This window comes from Oryzias latipes, chromosome 1, assembly GCF_053564925.1.
Source record: "Oryzias latipes strain Hd-rR chromosome 1, Olatipes_Hd-rR_3.1".
Lineage (NCBI taxonomy): Eukaryota > Metazoa > Chordata > Actinopteri > Beloniformes > Adrianichthyidae > Oryzias > Oryzias latipes.
Genome location: NC_136237.1, coordinates 11154171 through 11174762, shown reverse-complemented (window position 1 = coordinate 11174762; position 20592 = coordinate 11154171). Strand labels below are relative to the sequence as shown.

The following is a 20592-nucleotide window of genomic DNA, read 5'->3' as shown; positions in this document are numbered from 1 at the left end:
CATGTACATAGACTCATTTCTTATCATGATCAAGAGCGCTCAATGAATCTCACTCTGGCTTTTGGGGAACCCACGGAATTCTAATCATTGACATCAACACCTGAAAGCCACAGGGGCACTATCTGTCAAGAACAGAAATCCCTGATCAACAAGTATTCCTTAAAGGTAAATTCCATACCAACAACAGACCAAACTCTGCAACTCATCTCATAAGTACATGCTTCTTGCACCAACAGTTTGATGAAACGTAGATACAAAAGAAAATGTTGTGCAGAATGTGGACATCTATCCCCCTCGTTCTCACATGCAAAGCAAGCACTCTGCCATTTGAAGTAATTCCCTAGCAAAATGCTCTGATTGGTTGCTCAAATCCAAAAGTCCTTTTGGCCACAATGAGAGCACAGGTCCTTCTAACCTTGTTGTATATCCACATACTGGCACATTATTAGTTTTTAAAAAATCCCAACTTGCTTGAGTAGCTGGAAATAATGGGCTACCTCAAGATGCCACAGGCCGCACGAGGCCAATGATGGCATACGAGTTTATGAGACCAGTGGTGTCACGAAAGAATTGAATTCCAGATGAGGTGTCCGAGAGGTTAAGGAGATGGACTGCTAATCCATTGTGCTTTGCACGCATGGGTTCAAATCCCATCCTCATCGTGTATTTTTTCTTTTGGAGTGTCAACAGACGTTGTTCAGTAGCACCATGACAAGTTTTAAGCTGTGTTCACACCAAATGCAATTTGTGTGTAAGGATTGTCCACATTCACTCCTACACCAATGTTCTGATTATATTCAAGGGTCCTGTGGTGTGTTTAGCATTCAGCGTGTCAAGTCATTTTCGGACATACATCATGCGACGAATTTGACAAGCGTCGAAAGGCAGCTAGCTGCCCCACTCAAATGTGACACCGAATCGAACTCAGTGTGAAAGCAACATTACACTCATGCCCCTCTTCTAAGTAGTTACATTCCTACCAACATCCAAAACAACAGCAGCAATACCCAACAAGAAAAGGTCTTATGAATGCATTCATGCAGTTGCATCTATTACCTTGTCTGCGTCAACTGCACTCACACTATCTTTGTTGATGGTTGCAAGGAGCAGGTGTTTCAGTAAACACTTTCAAAGCTTTAAAAGCCCTGACTTGAATGAAAGCTTTTGTCATAAACATCTGAAAGACAGTAAGGTACTTGCAGCAGTTTGAAAGCTCAGTCAGCATTTTGCAATGTTTTTAATGGGCATTGGTGCAAAGACATGTAGTATGATTCCCAATGAGGGGACATCTAAAGGACTGTATTTGATGATCAACAGACAGGAGCTCAGGATAATGGAGAATGAGGGCATTACTCCCTCTACCTCTCACAAGCAAAGCGAGCGCTCTACCACTTGAGCTTATTATCCTACGAATCAACTGTGTTTTTATGCCAAATGTTTAATGACACTTTTTGTATGGCTGTGACAGTTCTTCGTAGCTTCGGTGCATATCCAAACACTGTTTTTGCGGCTTTTTCTCTCCAAAATATCAACTTTTTCCAGTGGTTAAAAACCACACGATTCTATATTTGCCTCCAAAGTTGCAAAGCTAATGCTAGAAGGGTTGGACACGCCATGTTTACAAAGATAATATAAACACACGGGTCATCTAAAAGGATCTGCAGAGTTGAAACTTGACTCATTACCAACTCTGCCAAATGAAAGGTAATCAACAAACAAGTCGTTCTGATCTTTACCTTTTCTGATGGTGAATTTGCATGCATCTTTTTACTCGCAGTCAACCACTCTGTCAGCATGTACATAGACTCATTTCTTATCATGATCAAGAAAGCTCAATGAATCTCACTCTGGCTTTTGGGGAACCCACGGAATTCTAATCATTGACATCAACACCTGAAAGCCACAGAGGCAATATCTGTCAAGAACAGAAATCCCTGATCAACAAGTATTCCTTAAAGGTAAATTCCATACCAACAACAGACCAGACTCTGCAACTCATCTCATAAGTACATGCTTCTTGCACCAACAGTTTGATGAAACGTAGATACAAAAGAAAATGTTGTGCAGAATGTGGACATCTATCCCCCTTGTTCTCACATGCAAAGCAAGCACTCTGCCATTTGAAGTAATTCCCTAGCAAAATGCTCTGATTGGTTGCTCAAATCCAAAAGTCCTTTTGGCCACAATGAGAGCACAGGTCCTTCTAACCTTGTTGTATATCCACATACTGGCACATTTTTAGTTTTTAAAAAATCCCAACTTGCTTGAGTAGCTGGAAATAATAGGCTACCTCAAGATGCCACAGGCCGCACGAGGCCAATGATGGCATACAAGTTTATGAGACCAGTGGTGTCACGAAAGAATTGAATTCCAGATGAGGTGTCCGAGAGGTTAAGGAGATGGACTGCTAATCCATTGTGCTTTGCACGCATGGGTTCAAATCCCATCCTCATCGTGTATTTTTTCTTTTGGAGTGTCAACAGACGTTGTTCAGTAGCACCATGACAAGTTTTAAGCTGTGTTCACACCAAATGCAATTTGTGTGTAAGGATTGTCCACATTCACTCCTACATCAATGTTCTGATTATATTCAAGGGTCCTGTGGTGTGTTTAGCATTCAGCGTGTCAAGTCATTTTCGGACATACATCGTGCGACGAATTTGACAAGCGTCGAAAGGCAGCTAGCTGCCCCACTCAAATGTGACACAGAATCGAACTCAGTGTGAAAGCAGCATTACACTCATGCCCCTCTTCTAAGTAGTTACATTCTTACCAACATCCAAAACAACAGCAGCAATACCCAACAAGAAAAGGTCTTATGAATGCATTCATGCAGTTGCATCTATTACCTTGTCTGCTTCAACTGCACTCACACTATCTTTGTTGATGGTTGCAAGGAGCAGGTGTTTCAGTAAACACTTTCAAAGCCCTGACTTGAATGAAAGCTTTTGTCATAAACATCTGAAAGACAGTAAGGTAGTTGCAGCAGTTTGAAAGCTCGGTCAGCATTTTGCAATGTTTTTAATGGGCATTGGTGTAAAGACATGTAGTATGATTCCCAATGAGGGTACATCTAAAGGACTGTATTTGATGATCAATAGACAGGAGCTCAGGATAATGGAGAATGAGGGCATCGATCCCTCTACCTCTCACATGCAAAGCGAGCGCTCTACCACTTGAGCTAATTCCCCTACAAATCAACTGTGTTTTTATGCCAAATGTTTAATGACACTTTTTGTATGGCTGTGACAGTTCTTCGTAGCTTCGGTGCGTATCCAAACACTGTTTTTGCGGCTTTTTCTCTCCAAAATATCAACTTTTTCCTGTGGTTAAAAACCACACGATTCTATATTTGCCTCCACAGTTGCAAAGCTAATGCTAGAAGGGTTGGACACGCCATGTTTACAAAGATAATATAAACCCACGGGCCATCTACAAGGATCTGCAGATTTGAAACTTGACTCATTACCAACTCTGCCAAATGAAAGGTAATCAACAAACAAGTCGTTCTGATCTTTACCTTTTCTGATGGTGAATTTGTATGCATCTTTTTACTCGCAGTCAACCACTCTGTCAGCATGTACATAGACTCATTTCTTATCATGATCAAGAGCGCTCAATGAATGTCACTCTGGCTTTTGGGGAACCCACGGAATTCTAATCATTGACATCAACACCTGAAAGCCACAGAGGCACTATCTGTCAAGAACAGAAATCCCTGATCAACAAGTATTCCTTAAAGGTAAATTCCATACCAACAACAGACCAAACTCTGCAACTCATCTCATAAGTACATGCTTCTTGCACCAACAGTTTGATGAAACGTAGATACAAAAGAAAATGTTGTGCAGAATGTGGACATCTATCCCCCTTCTTCTCACATGCAAAGCAAGCACTCTGCCATTTGAAGTAATTCCCTAGCAAAATGCTCTGATTGGTTGCTCAAATCCAAAAGTCCTTTTGGCCACAATGAGAGCACAGGTCCTTCTAACCTTGTTGTATATCCACATACTGGCACATTTTTAGTTTTTAAAAAATCCCAACTTGCTTGAGTAGCTGGAAATAATGGGTTACCTCAAGATGCCACAGGCCGCACGAGGCCAATGATGGCATACGAGTTTATGAGACCAGTGGTGTCACGAAAGAATTGAATTCCAGATGAGGTGTCCGAGAGGTTAAGGAGATGGACTGCTAATCCATTGTGCTTTGCACGCATGGGTTCAAATCCCATCCTCGTCGTGTATTTTTTCTTTTGGAGTGTCAACAGACGTTGTTCAGTAGCACCATGACAAGTTTTAAGCTGTGTTCACACCAAATGCAATTTGTGTGTAAGGATTGTACACATTCACTCCTACACCAATGTTCTGATTATATTCAAGGGTCCTGTGGTGTGTTTAGCATTCAGCGTGTCAAGTCATTTTCGGACATACATCATGCGACGAATTTGACAAGCGTCGAAAGGCAGCTAGCTGCCCCAGTCAAATGTGACACCGAATCGAACTCAGTGTGAAAGCAACATTACACTCATGCCCCTCTTCTAAGTAGTTACATTCCTACCAACATCCAAAACAACAGCAGCAATACCCAACAAGAAAAGGTCTTATGAATGCATTCATGCAGTTGCATCTATTACCTTGTCTGCGTCAACTGCACTCACACTATCTTTGTTGATGGTTGCAAGGAGCAGGTGTTTCAGTAAACACTTTCAAAGCCCTGACTTGAATGAAAGCTTTTGTCATAAACATCTGAAAGACAGTAAGGTACTTGCAGCAGTTTGAAAGCTCAGTCAGCATTTTGCAATGTTTTTAATGGGCATTGGTGCAAAGACATGTAGTATGATTCCCAATGAGGGGACATCTAAAGGACTGTATTTGATGATCAACAGACAGGAGCTCAGGATAATGGAGAACGAGGGCATTACTCCCTCTACCTCTCACAAGCAAAGCGAGCGCTCTACCACTTGAGCTAATTATCCTACGAATCAACTGTGTTTTTATGCCAAATGTTTAATGACACTTTTTGTATGGCTGTGACAGTTCTTCGTAGCTTCGGTGCATATCCAAACACTGTTTTTGCGGCTTTTTCTCTCCAAAATATCAACTTTTTCCAGTGGTTAAAAACCACACGATTCTATATTTGCCTCCAAAGTTGCAAAGCTAATGCTAGAAGGGTTGGACACGCCATGTTTACAAAGATAATATAAACACACGGGTCATCTAAAAGGATCTGCAGATTTGAAACTTGACTCATTACCAACTCTGCCAAATGAAAGGTAATCAACAAACAAGTCGTTCTGATCTTTACCTTTTCTGATGGTGAATTTGCATGCATCTTTTTACTCGCAGTCAACCACTCTGTCAGCATGTACATAGACTCATTTCTTATCATGATCAAGAGCGCTCAATGAATCTCACTCTGGCTTTTGGGGAACCCACGGAATTCTAATCATTGACATCAACACCTGAAAGCCACAGAGGCAATATCTGTCAAGAACAGAAATCCCTGATCAACAAGTATTCCTTAAAGGTAAATTCCATACCAACAACAGACCAGACTCTGCAACTCATCTCATAAGTACATGCTTCTTGCACCAACAGTTTGATGAAACGTAGATACAAAAGAAAATGTTGTGCAGAATGTGGACATCTATCCCCCTTGTTCTCACATGCAAAGCAAGCACTCTGCCATTTGAAGTAATTCCCTAGCAAAATGCTCTGATTGGTTGCTCAAATCCAAAAGTCCTTTTGGCCACAATGAGAGCACAGGTCCTTCTAACCTTGTTGTATATCCACATACTGGCACATTTTTAGTTTTTAAAAAATCCCAACTTGCTTGAGTAGCTGGAAATAATAGGCTACCTCAAGATGCCACAGGCCGCACGAGGCCAATGATGGCATACAAGTTTATGAGACCAGTGGTGTCACGAAAGAATTGAATTCCAGATGAGGTGTCCGAGAGGTTAAGGAGATGGACTGCTAATCCATTGTGCTTTGCACGCATGGGTTCAAATCCCATCCTCATCGTGTAATTTTTCTTTTGGAGTGTCAACAGACGTTGTTCAGTAGCACCATGACAAGTTTTAAGCTGTGTTCACACCAAATGCAATTTGTGTGTAAGGATTGTCCACATTCACTCCTACATCAATGTTCTGATTATATTCAAGGGTCCTGTGGTGTGTTTAGCATTCAGCGTGTCAAGTCATTTTCGGACATACATCGTGCGACGAATTTGACAAGCGTCGAAAGGCAGCTAGCTGCCCCACTCAAATGTGACACAGAATCGAACTCAGTGTGAAAGCAGCATTACACTCATGCCCCTCTTCTAAGTAGTTACATTCTTACCAACATCCAAAACAACAGCAGCAATACCCAACAAGAAAAGGTCTTATGAATGCATTCATGCAGTTGCATCTATTACCTTGTCTGCTTCAACTGCACTCACACTATCTTTGTTGATGGTTGCAAGGAGCAGGTGTTTCAGTAAACACTTTCAAAGCTTTAAAAGCCCTGACTTGAATGAAAGCTTTTGTCATAAACATCTGAAAGACAGTAAGGTACTTGCAGCAGTTTGAAAGCTCAGTCAGCATTTTGCAATGTTTTTAATGGGCATTGGTGCAAAGACATGTATTATGATTCCCAATGAGGGGACATCTAAAGGACTGTATTTGATGATCAACAGACAGGAGCTCAGGATAATGGAGAATGAGGGCATTACTCCCTCTACCTCTCACATGCAAAGTGAGCGCTCTACCACTTGAGCTAATTATCCTACGAATCAACTGTGTTTTTATGCCAAATGTTTAATTACACTTTTTGTATGGCTGTGACAGTTCTTCGTAGCTTCGGTGCATATCCAAACACTGTTTTTGCGGCTTTTTCTCTCCAAAATATCAACTTTTTCCAGTGGTTAAAAACCACACGATTCTATATTTGCCTCCACAGTTGCAAAGCTAATGCTAGAAGGGTTGGACACGCCATGTTTACAAAGATAATATAAACACACGGGTCATCTAAAAGGATCTGCAGATTTGAAACTTGACTCATTACCAACTCTGCCAAATGAAAGGTAATCAACAAACAAGTCGTTCTGATCTTTACCTTTTCTGATGGTGAATTTGCATGCATCTTTTTACTCGCAGTCAACCACTCTGTCAGCATGTACATAGACTCATTTCTTATCATGATCAAGAGCGCTCAATGAATCTCACTCTGGCTTTTGGGGAACCCACGGAATTCTAATCATTGACATCAACACCTGAAAGCCACAGAGGCAATATCTGTCAAGAACAGAAATCCCTGATCAACAAGTATTCCTTAAAGGTAAATTCCATACCAACAACAGACCAGACTCTGCAACTCATCTCATAAGTACATGCTTCTTGCACCAACAGTTTGATGAAACGTAGATACAAAAGAAAATGTTGTGCAGAATGTGGACATCTATCCCCCTTGTTCTCACATGCAAAGCAAGCACTCTGCCATTTGAAGTAATTCCCTAGCAAAATGCTCTGATTGGTTGCTCAAATCCAAAAGTCCTTTTGGCCACAATGAGAGCACAGGTCCTTCTAACCTTGTTGTATATCCACATACTGGTACATTTTTAGTTTTTAAAAAATCCCAACTTGCTTGAGTAGCTGGAAATAATAGGCTACCTCAAGATGCCACAGGCCGCACGAGGCCAATGATGGCATACGAGTTTATGAGACCAGTGGTGTCACGAAAGAATTGAATTCCAGATGAGGTGTCCGAGAGGTTAAGGAAATGGACTGCTAATCCATTGTGCTTTGCACGCATGGGTTCAAATCCCATCCTCATCGTGTATTTTTTCTTTTGGAGTGTCAACAGACGTTGTTCAGTAGCACCATGACAAGTTTTAAGCTGTGTTCACACCAAATGCAATTTGTGTGTAAGGATTGTCCACATTCACTCCTACATCAATGTTCTGATTATATTCAAGGGTCCTGTGGTGTGTTTAGCATTCAGCGTGTCAAGTCATTTTCGGACATACATCGTGCGACGAATTTGACAAGCGTCGAAAGGCAGCTAGCTGCCCCACTCAAATGTGACACAGAATCGAACTCAGTGTGAAAGCAGCATTACACTCATGCCCCTCTTCTAAGTAGTTACATTCTTACCAACATCCAAAACAACAGCAGCAATACCCAACAAGAAAAAAGGTCTTATGAATGCATTCATGCAGTTGCATCTATTACCTTGTCTGCTTCAACTGCACTCACACTATCTTTGTTGATGGTTGCAAGGAGCAGGTGTTTCAGTAAACACTTTCAAAGCCCTGACTTGAATGAAAGCTTTTGTCATAAACATCTGAAAGACAGTAAGGTAGTTGCAGCAGTTTGAAAGCTCGGTCAGCATTTTGCAATGTTTTTAATGGGCATTGGTGTAAAGACATGTAGTATGATTCCCAATGAGGGTACATCTAAAGGACTGTATTTGATGATCAATAGACAGGAGCTAAGGATAATGGAGAATGAGGGCATCGATCCCTCTACCTCTCACATGCAAAGCGAGCGCTCTACCACTTGAGCTAATTCCCCTACGAATCAACTGTGTTTTTATGCCAAATGTTTAATGACACTTTTTGTTTGGCTGTGACAGTTCTTCGTAGCTTCGGTGCGTATCCAAACACTGTTTTTGCGGCTTTTTCTCTCCAAAATATCAACTTTTTCCAGTGGTTAAAAACCACACGATTCTATATTTGCCTCCACAGTTGCAAAGCTAATGCTAGAAGGGTTGGACACGCCATGTTTACAAAGATAATATAAACACACGGGCCATCTACAAGGATCTGCAGATTTGAAACTTGACTCATTACCAACTCTGCCAAATGAAAGGTAATCAACAAACAAGTCGTTCTGATCTTTACCTTTTCTGATGGTGAATTTGCATGCATCTTTTTACTCGCAGTCAACCACTCTGTCAGCATGTACATAGACTCATTTCTTATCATGATCAAGAGCGCTCAATGAATCTCACTCTGGCTTTTGGGGAACCCACGGAATTCTAATCATTGACATCAACACCTGAAAGCCACAGGGGCACTATCTGTCAACAACACAAATCCCTGATCAACAAGTATTCCTTAAAGGTAAATTCCATACCAACAACAGACCAAACTCTGCAACTCATCTCATAAGTACATGCTTCTTGCACCAACAGTTTGATGAAACGTAGATACAAAAGAAAATGTTGTGCAGAATGTGGACATCTATCCCCCTTGTTCTCACATGCAAAGCAAGCACTCTGCCATTTGAAGTAATTCCCTAGCAAAATGCTCTGATTGGTTGCTCAAATCCAAAAGTCCTTTTGGCCACAATGAGAGAACAGGTCCTTCTAACCTTGTTGTATATCCACATACTGGCACATTTTTAGTTTTTAAAAAATCCCAACTTGCTTGAGTAGCTGGAAATAATAGGCTACCTCAAGATGCCACAGGCCGCACGAGGCCAATGATGGCATACAAGTTTATGAGACCAGTGGTGTCACGAAAGAATTGAATTCCAGATGAGGTGTCCGAGAGGTTAAGGAGATGGACTGCTAATCCATTGTGCTTTGCACGCATGGGTTCAAATCCCATCCTCATCGTGTATTTTTTCTTTTGGAGTGTCAACAGACGTTGTTCAGTAGCACCATGACAAGTTTTAAGCTGTGTTCACACCAAATGCAATTTGTGTGTAAGGATTGTCCACATTCACTCCTACATCAATGTTCTGATTATATTCAAGGGTCCTGTGGTGTGTTTAGCATTCAGCGTGTCAAGTCATTTTCGGACATACATCGTGCGACGAATTTGACAAGCGTCGAAAGGCAGCTAGCTGCCCCACTCAAATGTGACACAGAATCGAACTCAGTGTGAAAGCAGCATTACACTCATGCCCCTCTTCTAAGTAGTTACATTCTTACCAACATCCAAAACAACAGCAGCAATACCCAACAAGAAAAGGTCTTATGAATGCATTCATGCAGTTGCATCTATTACCTTGTCTGCTTCAACTGCACTCACACTATCTTTGTTGATGGTTGCAAGGAGCAGGTGTTTCCGTAAACACTTTCAAAGCCCTGACTTGAATGAAAGCTTTTGTCATAAACATCTGAAAGACAGTAAGGTAGTTGCAGCAGTTTGAAAGCTCGGTCAGCATTTTGCGATGTTTTTAATGGGCATTGGTGCAAAGACATGTAGTATGATTCCCAATGAGGGTACATCTAAAGGACTGTATTTGATGATCAATAGACAGGAGCTCAGGATAATGGAGAATGAGGGCATCGCTCCCTCTACCTCTCACATGCAAAGCGAGCGCTCTACCACTTGAGATAATTCCCCTACGAATCAACTGTGTTTTTATGCCAAATGTTTAATGACACTTTTTGTATGGCTGTGACAGTTCTTCGTAGCTTCGGTGCGTATCCAAACACTGTTTTTGCGGCTTTTTCTCTCCAAATTATCAACTTTTTCCAGTGGTTAAAAACCACACGATTCTATATTTGCCTCCACAGTTGCAAAGCTAATGCTAGAAGGGTTGGACACGCCATGTTTACAAAGATAATATAAACACACGGGCCATCTACAAGGATCTGCAGATTTGAAACTTGACTCATTACCAACTCTGCCAAATGAAAGGTAATCAACAAACAAGTCGTTCTGATCTTTACCTTTTCTGATGGTGAATTTGTATGCATCTTTTTACTCGCAGTCAACCACTCTGTCAGCATGTACATAGACTCATTTCTTATCATGATCAAGAGCGCTCAATGAATGTCACTCTGGCTTTTGGGGAACCCACGGAATTCTAATCATTGACATCAACACCTGAAAGCCACAGAGGCAATATCTGTCAAGAACAGAAATCCCTGATCAACAAGTATTCCTTAAAGGTAAATTCCATACCAACAACAGACCAGACTCTGCAACTCATCTCATAAGTACATGCTTCTTGCACCAACAGTTTGATGAAACGTAGATACAAAAGAAAATGTTGTGCAGAATGTGGACATCTATCCCCCTTGTTCTCACATGCAAAGCAAGCACTCTGCCATTTGAAGTAATTCCCTAGCAAAATGCTCTGATTGGTTGCTCAAATCCAAAAGTCCTTTTGGCCACAATGAGAGCACAGGTCCTTCTAACCTTGTTGTATATCCACATACTGGTACATTTTTAGTTTTTAAAAAATCCCAACTTGCTTGAGTAGCTGGAAATAATAGGCTACCTCAAGATGCCACAGGCCGCACGAGGCCAATGATGGCATACGAGTTTATGAGACCAGTGGTGTCACGAAAGAATTGAATTCCAGATGAGGTGTCCGAGAGGTTAAGGAAATGGACTGCTAATCCATTGTGCTTTGCACGCATGGGTTCAAATCCCATCCTCATCGTGTATTTTTTCTTTTGGAGTGTCAACAGACGTTGTTCAGTAGCACCATGACAAGTTTTAAGCTGTGTTCACACCAAATGCAATTTGTGTGTAAGGATTGTCCACATTCACTCCTACATCAATGTTCTGATTATATTCAAGGGTCCTGTGGTGTGTTTAGCATTCAGCGTGTCAAGTCATTTTCGGACATACATCGTGCGACGAATTTGACAAGCGTCGAAAGGCAGCTAGCTGCCCCACTCAAATGTGACACAGAATCGAACTCAGTGTGAAAGCAGCATTACACTCATGCCCCTCTTCTAAGTAGTTACATTCTTACCAACATCCAAAACAACAGCAGCAATACCCAACAAGAAAAAAGGTCTTATGAATGCATTCATGCAGTTGCATCTATTACCTTGTCTGCTTCAACTGCACTCACACTATCTTTGTTGATGGTTGCAAGGAGCAGGTGTTTCAGTAAACACTTTCAAAGCCCTGACTTGAATGAAAGCTTTTGTCATAAACATCTGAAAGACAGTAAGGTAGTTGCAGCAGTTTGAAAGCTCGGTCAGCATTTTGCAATGTTTTTAATGGGCATTGGTGTAAAGACATGTAGTATGATTCCCAATGAGGGTACATCTAAAGGACTGTATTTGATGATCAATAGACAGGAGCTCAGGATAATGGAGAATGAGGGCATCGATCCCTCTACCTCTCACATGCAAAGCGAGCGCTCTACCACTTAATCTAATTCCCCTACGAATCAACTGTGTTTTTATGCCAAATGTTTAATGACACTTTTTGTTTGGCTGTGACAGTTCTTCGTAGCTTCGGTGCGTATCCAAACACTGTTTTTGCGGCTTTTTCTCTCCAAAATATCAACTTTTTCCAGTGGTTAAAAACCACACGATTCTATATTTGCCTCCACAGTTGCAAAGCTAATGCTAGAAGGGTTGGACACGCCATGTTTACAAAGATAATATAAACACACGGGCCATCTACAAGGATCTGCAGATTTGAAACTTGACTCATTACCAACTCTGCCAAATGAAAGGTAATCAACAAACAAGTCGTTCTGATCTTTACCTTTTCTGATGGTGAATTTGCATGCATCTTTTTACTCGCAGTCAACCACTCTGTCAGCATGTACATAGACTCATTTCTTATCATGATCAAGAGCGCTCAATGAATCTCACTCTGGCTTTTGGGGAACCCACGGAATTCTAATCATTGACATCAACACCTGAAAGCCACAGGGGCACTATCTGTCAACAACACAAATCCCTGATCAACAAGTATTCCTTAAAGGTAAATTCCATACCAACAACAGACCAAACTCTGCAACTCATCTCATAAGTACATGCTTCTTGCACCAACAGTTTGATGAAACGTAGATACAAAAGAAAATGTTGTGCAGAATGTGGACATCTATCCCCCTCGTTCTCACATGCAAAGCAAGCACTCTGCCATTTGAAGTAATTCCCTAGCAAAATGCTCTGATTGGTTGCTCAAATCCAAAAGTCCTTTTGGCCACAATGAGAGCACAGGTCCTTCTAACCTTGTTGTATATCCACATACTGGCACATTTTTAGTTTTTAAAAAATCCCAACTTGCTTGAGTAGCTGGAAATAATGGGCTACCTCAAGATGCCACAGGCCGCACGAGGCCAATGATGGCATACGAGTTTATGAGACCAGTGGTGTCATGAAAGAATTGAATTCCAGATGAGGTGTCCGAGAGGTTAAGGAGATGGACTGCTAATCCATTGTGCTTTGCACGCATGGGTTCAAATCCCATCCTCATCGTGTATTTTTTCTTTTGGAGTGTCAACAGACGTTCAGTAGCACCATGACAAGTTTTAAGCTGTGTTCACACCAAATGCAATTTGTGTGTAAGGATTGTCCACATTCACTCCTACATCAATGTTCTGATTAAATTCAAGGGTCCTTTGGTGTGTTTAGAATTCAGTATGTCAAGTCATTTTCGGACATACATCATGCGACGAATTTGACAAGCGTCGAAAGGCAGCTAGCTGCCCCACTCAAATGCAACACCGAATCGAACTCAGTGTGAAAGCAGCATTACACTCATGCCCCTCTTCTAAGTAGTTACATTCTTACCAACATCCAAAACAACAGCAGCAATACCCAACAAGAAAAGGTCTTATGAATGCATTCATGCAGTTGCATCTATTACCTTGTCTGCGTCAACTGCACTCACACTATCTTTGTTGATGGTTGCAAGGAGCAGGTGTTTCAGTAAACACTTTCAAAGCCCTGACTTGAATGAAAGCTTTTGTCATAAACATCTGAAAGACAGTAAGGTAGTTGCAGCAGTTTGAAAGCTCGGTCAGCATTTTGCAATGTTTTTAATGGGCATTGGTGTAAAGACATGTAGTATGATTCCCAATGAGGGTACATCTAAAGGACTGTATTTGATGATCAATAGACAGGAGCTCAGGATAATGGAGAATGAGGGCATCGATCCCTCTACCTCTCACATGCAAAGCGAGCGCTCTACCACTTGAGCTAATTCCCCTACGAATCAACTGTGTTTTTATGCCAAATGTTTAATGACACTTTTTGTATGGCTGTGACAGTTCTTCGTAGCTTCGGTGCATATCCAAACACTGTTTTTGCGGCTTTTTCTCTCCAAAATATCAACTTTTTCCAGTGGTTAAAAACCACACGATTCTATATTTGCCTCCACAGTTGCAAAGCTAATGCTAGAAGGGTTGGACACGCCATGTTTACAAAGATAATATAAACCCACGGGCCATCTACAAGGATCTGCAGATTTGAAACTTGACTCATTACCAACTCTGCCAAATGAAAGGTAATCAACAAACAAGTCGTTCTGATCTTTACCTTTTCTGATGGTGAATTTGCATGCATCTTTTTACTCGCAGTCAACCACTCTGTCAGCATGTACATAGACTCATTTCTTATCATGATCAAGAGCGCTCAATGAATCTCACTCTGGCTTTTGGGGAACCCACGGAATTCTAATCATTGACATCAACACCTGAAAGCCACAGAGGCACTATCTGTCAAGAACAGAAATCCCTGATCAACAAGTATTCCTTAAAGGTAAATTCCATACCAACAACAGACCAAACTCTGCAACTCATCTCATAAGTACATGCTTCTTGCACCAACAGTTTGATGAAACGTAGATACAAAAGAAAATGTTGTGCAGAATGTGGACATCTATCCCCCTTGTTCTCACATGCAAAGCAAGCACTCTGCCATTTGAAGTAATTCCCTAGCAAAATGCTCTGATTGGTTGCTCAAATCCAAAAGTCCTTTTGGCCACAATGAGAGCACAGGTCCTTCTAACCTTGTTGTATATCCACATACTGGCACATTTTTAGTTTTTAAAAAATCCCAACTTGCTTGAGTAGCTGGAAATAATGGGCTACCTCAAGATGCCACAGGCCGCACGAGGCCAATGATGGCATACGAGTTTATGAGACCAGTGGTGTCCCGAAAGAATTGAATTCCAGATGAGGTGTCCGAGAGGTTAAGGAGATGGACTGCTAATCCATTGTGCTTTGCACGCATGGGTTCAAATCCCATCCTCATTGTGTATTTTTTCTTTTGGAGTGTCAACAGACGTTGTTCAGTAGCACCATGACAAGTTTTAAGCTGTGTTCACACCAAATGCAATTTGTGTGTAAGGATTGTCCACATTCACTCCTACACCAATGTTCTGATTATATTCAAGGGTCCTGTGGTGTGTTTAGCATTCAGCGTGTCAAGTCATTTTCGGACATACATCATGCGACGAATTTGACAAGCGTCGAAAGGCAGCTAGCTGCCCCACTCAAATGTGACACCGAATCGAACTCAGTGTGAAAGCAACATTACACTCATGCCCCTCTTCTAAGTAGTTACATTCCTACCAACATCCAAAACAACAGCAGCAATACCCAACAAGAAAAGGTCTTATGAATGCATTCATGCAGTTGCATCTATTACCTTGTCTGCGTCAACTGCACTCACACTATCTTTGTTGATGGTTGCAAGGAGCAGGTGTTTCAGTAAACACTTTCAAAGCTTTAAAAGCCCTGACTTGAATGAAAGCTTTTGTCATAAACATCTGAAAGACAGTAAGGTACTTGCAGCAGTTTGAAAGCTAAGTCAGCATTTTGCAATGTTTTTAATGGGCATTGGTGCAAAGACATGTAGTATGATTCCCAATGAGGGTACATCTAAAGGACTGTATTTGATGATCAATAGACAGGAGCTCAGGATAATGGAGAATGAGGGCATCGATCCCTCTACCTCTCACATGCAAAGCGAGCGCTCTACCACTTGAGCTAATTCCCCTACGAATCAACTGTGTTTTTATGCCAAATGTTTAATGACACTTTTTGTATGGCTGTGACAGTTCTTCGTAGCTTCGGTGCGTATCCAAACACTGTTTTTGCGGCTTTTTCTCTCCAAAATATCAACTTTTTCCAGTGGTTAAAAACCACACGATTCTATATTTGCCTCCACAGTTGCAAAGCTAATGCTAGAAGGGTTGGACACGCCATGTTTACAAAGATAATATAAACACACGGGCCATCTACAAGGATCTGCAGATTTGAAACTTGACTCATTACCAACTCTGCCAAATGAAAGGTAATCAACAAACAAGTCGTTCTGATCTTTACCTTTTCTGATGGTGAATTTGTATGCATCTTTTTACTCGCAGTCAACCACTCTGTCAGCATGTACATAGACTCATTTCTTATCATGATCAAGAGCGCTCAATGAATCTCACTCTGGCTTTTGGGGAACCCACGGAATTCTAATCATTGACATCAACACCTGAAAGCCACAGAGGCACTATCTGTCAAGAACAGAAATCCCTGATCAACAAGTATTCCTTAAAGGTAAATTCCATACCAACAACAGACCAAACTCTGCAACTCATCTCATAAGTACATGCTTCTTGCACCAACAGTTTGATGAAACGTAGATACAAAAGAAAATGTTGTGCAGAATGTGGACATCTATCCCCCTTGTTCTCACATGCAAAGCAAGCACTCTGCCATTTGAAGTAATTCCCTAGCAAAATGCTCTGATTGGTTGCTCAAATCCAAAAGTCCTTTTGGCCACAATGAGAGCACAGGTCCTTCTAACCTTGTTGTATATCCACATACTGGCACATTTTTAGTTTTTAAAAAATCCCAACTTGCTTGAGTAGCTGGAAATAATGGGCTACCTCAAGATGCCACAGGCCGCACGAGGCCAATGATGGCATACGAGTTTATGAGACCAGTGGTGTCACGAAAGAATTGAATTCCAGATGAGGTGTCCGAGAGGTTAAGGAGATGGACTGCTAATCCATTGTGCTTTGCACGCATGGGTTCAAATCCCATCCTCATTGTGTATTTTTTCTTTTGGAGTGTCAACAGACGTTGTTCAGTAGCACCATGACAAGTTTTAAGCTGTGTTCACACCAAATGCAATTTGTGTGTAAGGATTGTCCACATTCACTCCTACACCAATGTTCTGATTATATTCAAGGGGCCTGTGGTGTTTTTAGCATTCAGCGTGTCAAGTCATTTTCGGACATACATCGTGTGACGAATTTGACAAGCGTATAAAGGCAGCTAGCTGCCCCACTCAAATGTGACACAGAATCGAACTCAGTGTGAAAGCAGCATTACACTCATGCCCCTCTTCTAAGTAGTTACATTCTTACCAACATCCAAAACAACAGCAGCAATACCCAACAAGAAAAGGTCTTATGAATGCATTCATGCAGTTGCATCTATTACCTTGTCTGCATCAACTGCACTCACACTATCTTTGTTGATGGTTGCAAGGAGCAGGTGTTTCAGTAAACACTTTCAAAGCCCTGACTTGAATGAAAGCTTTTGTCATAAACATCTGAAAGACAGTAAGGTAGTTGCAGCAGTTTGAAAGCTCGGTCAGCATTTTGCAATGTTTTTAATGGGCATTGGTGTAAAGACATGTAGTATGATACCCAATGAGGGTACAATCTAAAGGACTGTATTTGATGATCAACAGACAGGAGCTCAGGATAATGGAGAATGAGGGCATCGATCCCTCTACCTCTCACATGCAAAGCGAGCGCTCTACCACTTGAGCTAATTCCCCTACGAATCAACTGTGTTTTTATGCCAAATGTTTAATGACACTTTTTGTATGGCTGTGACAGTTCTTCGTAGCTTCGGTGCATATCCAAACACTGTTTTTGCGGCTTTTTCTCTCCAAAATATCAACTTTTTCCAGTGGTTAAAAACCACACGATTCTATATTTGCCTCCACAGTTGCAAAGCTAATGCTAGAAGGGTTGGACACGCCATGTTTACAAAGATAATATAAACACACGGGCCATCTACAAGGATCTGCAGATTTGAAACTTGACTCATTACCAACTCTGCCAAATGAAAGGTAATCAACAAACAAGTTGTTCTGATCTTTACCTTTTCTGATGGTGAATTTGCATGCATCTTTTTACTCGCAGTCAACCACTCTGTCAGCATGTACATAGACTCATTTCTTATCATGATCAAGAGCGCTCAATGAATGTCACTCTGGCTTTTGGGGAACCCACGGAATTCTAATCATTGACATCAACACCTGAAAGCCACAGAGGCACTATCTGTCAAGAACAGAAATCCCTGATCAACAAGTATTCCTTAAAGGTAAATTCCATACCAACAACAGACCAAACTCTGCAACTCATCTCATAAGTACATGCTTCTTGCACCAACAGTTTGATGAAACGTAGATACAAAAGAAAATGTTGTGCAGAATGTGGACATCTATCCCCCTTGTTCTCACATGCAAAGCAAGCACTCTGCCATTTGAAGTAATTCCCTAGCAAAATGCTCTGATTGGTTGCTCAAATCCAAAAGTCCTTTTGGCCACAATGAGAGCACAGGTCCTTCTAACCTTGTTGTATATCCACATACTGGCACATTTTTAGTTTTTAAAAAATCCCAACTTGCTTGAGTAGCTGGAAATAATGGGCTACCTCAAGATGCCACAGGCCGCACGAGGCCAATGATGGCATACGAGTTTATGAGACCAGTGGTGTCACGAAAGAATTGAATTCCAGATGAGGTGTCCGAGAGGTTAAGGAGATGGACTGCTAATCCATTGTGCTTTGCACGCATGGGTTCAAATCCCATCCTCATTGTGTATTTTTTCTTTTGGAGTGTCAACAGACGTTGTTCAGTAGCACCATGACAAGTTTTAAGCTGTGTTCACACCAAATGCAATTTGTGTGTAAGGATTGTCCACATTCACTCCTACACCAATGTTCTGATTATATTCAAGGGGCCTGTGGTGTTTTTAGCATTCAGCGTGTCAAGTCATTTTCGGACATAAATCGTGTGACGAATTTGACAAGCGTATAAAGGCAGCTAGCTGCCCCACTCAAATGTGACACAGAATCGAACTCAGTGTGAAAGCAGCATTACACTCATGCCCCTCTTCTAAGTAGTTACATTCTTACCAACATCCAAAACAACAGCAGCAATACCCAACAAGAAAAGGTCTTATGAATGCATTCATGCAGTTGCATCTATTACCTTGTCTGCATCAACTGCACTCACACTATCTTTGTTGATGGTTGCAAGGAGCAGGTGTTTCAGTAAACACTTTCAAAGCCCTGACTTGAATGAAAGCTTTTGTCATAAACATCTGAAAGACAGTAAGGTAGTTGCAGCAGTTTGAAAGCTCGGTCAGCATTTTGCAATGTTTTTAATGGGCATTGGTGTAAAGACATGTAGTATGATACCCAATGAGGGTACAATCTAAAGGACTGTATTTGATGATCAACAGACAGGAGCTCAGGATAATGGAGAATGAGGGCATCGATCCCTCTACCTCTCACATGCAAAGCGAGCGCTCTACCACTTGAGCTAATTCCCCTACGAATCAACTGTGTTTTTATGCCAAATGTTTAATGACACTTTTTGTATGGCTGTGACAGTTCTTCGTAGCTTCGGTGCGTATCCAAACACTGTTTTTGCGGCTTTTTCTCTCCAAAATATCAACTTTTTCCAGTGGTTAAAAACCACACGATTCTATATTTGCCTCCACAGTTGCAAAGCTAATGCTAGAAGGGTTGGACACGCCATGTTTACAAAGATAATATAAAGCCACGGGCCATCTACAAGGATCTGCAGATTTGAAACTTGACTCACTACCAACTCTGCCAAATGAAAGGTAATCAACAAACAAGTCGTTCTGATCTTTACCTTTTCTGATGGTGAATTTGCATGCATCTTTTTACTCGCAGTCAACCACTCTGTCAGCATGTACATAGACTCATTTCTTATCATGATCAAGAGCGCTCAATGAATGTCACTCTGGCTTTTGGGGAACCCACGGAATTCTAATCATTGACATCAACACCTGAAAGCCACAGAGGCACTATCTGTCAAGAACAGAAATCCCTGATCAACAAGTATTCCTTAAAGGTAAATTCCATACCAACAACAGACCAGACTCTGCAACTCATCTCATAAGTACATGCTTCTTGCACCAACAGTTTGATGAAACGTAGATACAAAAGAAAATGTTGTGCAGAATGTGGACATCTATCCCCCTTGTTCTCACATGCAAAGCAAGCACTCTGCCATTTGAAGTAATTCCCTAGCAAAATGCTCTGATTGGTTGCTCAAATCCAAAAGTCCTTTTGGCCACAATGAGAGCACAGGTCCTTCTAACCTTGTTGTATATCCACATACTGGCACATTTTTAGTTTTTAAAAAATCCCAACTTGCTTGAGTAGCTGGAAATAATGGGCTACCTCAAGATGCCACAGGCCGCACGAGGCCAATGATGGCATACGAGTTTATGAGACCAGTGGTGTCACGAAAGAATTGAATTCCAGATGAGGTGTCCGAGAGGTTAAGGAGATGGACTGCTAATCCATTGTGCTTTGCACGCATGGGTTCAAATCCCATCCTCATCGTGTATTTTTTCTTTTGGAGTGTCAACAGACGTTCAGTAGCACCATGACAAGTTTTAAGCTGTGTTCACACCAAATGCAATTTTTGTGTAAGGATTGTCCACATTCACTCCTACACCAATGTTCTGATTATATTCAAGGGTCCTGTGGTGTGTTTAGCATTCAGCGTGTCAAGTCATTTTCGGACATACATCGTGCGACGAATTTGACAAGCGTATAAAGACAGCTAGCTGCCCCACTCAAATGTGACACCGAATCGAACTCAGTGTGAAAGCAGCA

The 20592-nt window shown here is 41.4% G+C and overlaps 12 non-coding genes across 12 annotated transcripts; all 12 read left to right on the top strand.

The window, feature by feature from the left end:
* Window positions 1-580: 580 nt before the first annotated feature.
* On the top strand, window positions 581-662 carry trnas-gcu (transfer RNA serine (anticodon GCU)). Its single transcript has one exon. It is a non-coding gene; the product is annotated as a tRNA-Ser (tRNA).
* Window positions 663-2373: 1711 nt separating this feature from the next.
* On the top strand, window positions 2374-2455 carry trnas-gcu (transfer RNA serine (anticodon GCU)). The gene has a single exon. It is a non-coding gene; the product is annotated as a tRNA-Ser (tRNA).
* Window positions 2456-4157: 1702 nt separating this feature from the next.
* Window positions 4158-4239, top strand: trnas-gcu (transfer RNA serine (anticodon GCU)). The gene has a single exon. It is a non-coding gene; the product is annotated as a tRNA-Ser (tRNA).
* A 1702-nt stretch (window positions 4240-5941) lies between these two features.
* On the top strand, window positions 5942-6023 carry trnas-gcu (transfer RNA serine (anticodon GCU)). The gene has a single exon. It is a non-coding gene; the product is annotated as a tRNA-Ser (tRNA).
* A 1711-nt stretch (window positions 6024-7734) lies between these two features.
* trnas-gcu (transfer RNA serine (anticodon GCU)) lies at window positions 7735-7816 on the top strand. Its single transcript has one exon. It is a non-coding gene; the product is annotated as a tRNA-Ser (tRNA).
* A 1704-nt stretch (window positions 7817-9520) lies between these two features.
* On the top strand, window positions 9521-9602 carry trnas-gcu (transfer RNA serine (anticodon GCU)). Its single transcript has one exon. It is a non-coding gene; the product is annotated as a tRNA-Ser (tRNA).
* Window positions 9603-11304: 1702 nt separating this feature from the next.
* trnas-gcu (transfer RNA serine (anticodon GCU)) lies at window positions 11305-11386 on the top strand. The gene has a single exon. It is a non-coding gene; the product is annotated as a tRNA-Ser (tRNA).
* A 1704-nt stretch (window positions 11387-13090) lies between these two features.
* trnas-gcu (transfer RNA serine (anticodon GCU)) lies at window positions 13091-13172 on the top strand. Its single transcript has one exon. It is a non-coding gene; the product is annotated as a tRNA-Ser (tRNA).
* A 1699-nt stretch (window positions 13173-14871) lies between these two features.
* Window positions 14872-14953, top strand: trnas-gcu (transfer RNA serine (anticodon GCU)). The gene has a single exon. It is a non-coding gene; the product is annotated as a tRNA-Ser (tRNA).
* Window positions 14954-16664: 1711 nt separating this feature from the next.
* trnas-gcu (transfer RNA serine (anticodon GCU)) lies at window positions 16665-16746 on the top strand. Its single transcript has one exon. It is a non-coding gene; the product is annotated as a tRNA-Ser (tRNA).
* A 1703-nt stretch (window positions 16747-18449) lies between these two features.
* On the top strand, window positions 18450-18531 carry trnas-gcu (transfer RNA serine (anticodon GCU)). Its single transcript has one exon. It is a non-coding gene; the product is annotated as a tRNA-Ser (tRNA).
* A 1703-nt stretch (window positions 18532-20234) lies between these two features.
* On the top strand, window positions 20235-20316 carry trnas-gcu (transfer RNA serine (anticodon GCU)). The gene has a single exon. It is a non-coding gene; the product is annotated as a tRNA-Ser (tRNA).
* The last annotated feature ends 276 nt before the right edge of the window (window positions 20317-20592 follow it).